This window comes from Nomascus leucogenys, unplaced genomic scaffold (genome assembly GCF_006542625.1).
Source record: "Nomascus leucogenys isolate Asia unplaced genomic scaffold, Asia_NLE_v1 002086F_15289_qpd_obj, whole genome shotgun sequence".
Lineage (NCBI taxonomy): Eukaryota > Metazoa > Chordata > Mammalia > Primates > Hylobatidae > Nomascus > Nomascus leucogenys.
In genome coordinates this window covers 11,913-14,030 of record NW_022095825.1, presented here as the reverse complement: position 1 = coordinate 14,030, position 2,118 = coordinate 11,913, and the positions used below count along the sequence as shown (strand labels likewise).

The 2,118-nt window shown below is 36.3% G+C and overlaps 1 long non-coding RNA gene across 2 annotated transcripts; it reads left to right on the top strand.

The window, feature by feature from the left end:
- The first annotated feature begins 487 nt into the window (after positions 1-487).
- LOC115833724 lies at positions 488-1,413 on the top strand. Of its 2 annotated transcripts, none has more exons than XR_004029060.1 (3): positions 488-536; positions 790-865; positions 1,092-1,374. It is a non-coding gene; the product is annotated as an uncharacterized LOC115833724 (long non-coding RNA). The 2 variants fall into 2 exon arrangements; XR_004029059.1 differs by lacking the exon at positions 488-536 and adding an exon at positions 1,383-1,413 and having other exon boundaries at positions 544-865; positions 1,092-1,268.
- The last annotated feature ends 705 nt before the right edge of the window (positions 1,414-2,118 follow it).

Below are 2,118 nucleotides of genomic sequence, written 5' to 3'. Positions count from 1 at the left end.
GTTGGTGGTGAATTGAAGATGAGAGTATGGAAGAAATGGCTGACAGTGATGGTGACTCCCAAGTTTCTGGCCCATTCTGTTGGTTATACAGTATTTTTTAGATATAATGTTAATATTTTTCCCAGTTTGTCTTTTGTTTGTTGTTGGTTTCTGATAAATACTCTGTTATATTAAGGAAGTCTCTATTTTTAGTGTATAAAGCATTTTGGTAAAAAATGATTCTGCATTTTCTTTCCTTTTGTTTATTAAATTACATTAATGTAAATAAATATATAAATAGATTTTGTGGAGTTGGGTCATCCTTGCATTCTTGAAAAACGTCTTTTTGGTCATGGTATGTCATTCTTTAATAACTGCTGGATTTGATGTGCTGATATTTTCTTAGGATTTTTATATCTATGTCTATAAGTTGAAATTGGACCTTTTTTGAAAAAACTTGATTTTTTTTCTTTTCATATATAAATGACCCAAATTATGTGGTTTTGTTAGATATTTGATTGATGTAGAAGGCGTGAGGCCAGATGATGCAATTGAATGTAAGTGTGAGGGTTGTCACTATTTTTCCCTTTTTATTAAAGTTAAAGGTGGAAATGTAGAAGAATTTCTCAAATTTTGGAAAAAAGTTTGTAATTTGTTTGTCCAATATAAGATAGTCTTGCCAAAAGTCTATAGATGTATGTGGAAGTAGTGAGATATAACAGCTTGAATAGTGAATTTCAGCTTAATTTGCTTTTTCTGGAAAGATTTGCTCTTTGTCCAGTTATTTCTTACAGTTTATCCTCTCCTCAGTATTCAATAGGTGCCGGGGACATTGCTTAGAAAGACAGAACTGCATCGAAGACCTTCAGAATGGTCCTATCAGAAAGTAAGTCGTATGTTATATATGTGAGATTTGGGTCAGGGAGATCTCTGTTTATATAATTTAAGTTGCATTTGTTCATTCTTCTGGTAGCTTGTTTATTTGTTGGGGAGAGACGTAAACAGGAATGGGAGAAGGAAGAAACTGTTATTTTCATATGCCAAAATAGAGTCACTAAATTGACTACTAAATCTGGAAACCAGTAATATTGTGTGGAAATATTCTCTTTAAGGAATTGGAATTCCAGTGTACCCAGGTCAAGTGGTTTTGAAGACTCAGCACATCTCATGCAACCAGTCCACAATAAGCCTGTTAAGCAAGGACCTAGGTATAATCTACATCAGATCCAGGGTCACTCAGCTCCTCGACATTTCCACACCCAGACCCAAAATTTGCAACAATCAGTCAGGTACCTCTCTCTGCTTTCCCTTTTCTAGAATTGAGATAGAAATCAATACCATAGTTAATGAAAACACATTATGATACTGATGAGGAATTCTTTGTTTTTTCTTTTTGGAGACAGAGTCTCGTTCTGTCATCCAGGCTGGAGTACAAACGCGCAATCTCGGCTCACTGCAACCTTCACCTCCCAGGTTCAAGCAATTCTCCTGCTTCAGCCTCCCAAGTAGCTGGGACTACAGGCACTGCCACCACGCCCAGCTAATTTTTTGTATTTTTAGTAGAGATGGGGTTTCACCGTGTTAGACGGGATGGTCTTGATCTCCTGACCCTGTGATCTACCCCACTCAGCCTGCCAAAATGCTGGGATTATAGGTGTGAGCCACCGCACCTGGCCGATAAGGAATTCTTGCTGTTTGGTTTGAACCAGGAGATATTATTCTGCTCTGTATTTTGCATTTAGCACTGGAAAATCAGTTACAGGACAAGGAATATGTGACTTTGCAGAGGCAATTCGGAAAGGGACTTAGAAATTTTCATTGATTTTAAACTTAAGCGAAGAGTTTGATGTGGCTATCAAAAAGGATCTTATATTCTTAGGCTACATTAATGTAGTATACTTTTTAGAATAAGGAAGATTGTTATTTGAGGAGTTGATATGAATTATAAGAAAAATAATAAAATCCTAATAGAGAAATTGCAAAGGATCTGAACAGATAAAACAACAAAAGTATTTTCACTTGGACAATGGGGAAAACCTCAGTATGGTTAAAGTGGTACATTAGTATGAGTTCTCCAGAATGATAGAACCAGTAGGATGATGGATGGATGGATGGATGGATGGATGATGGATGGATGAT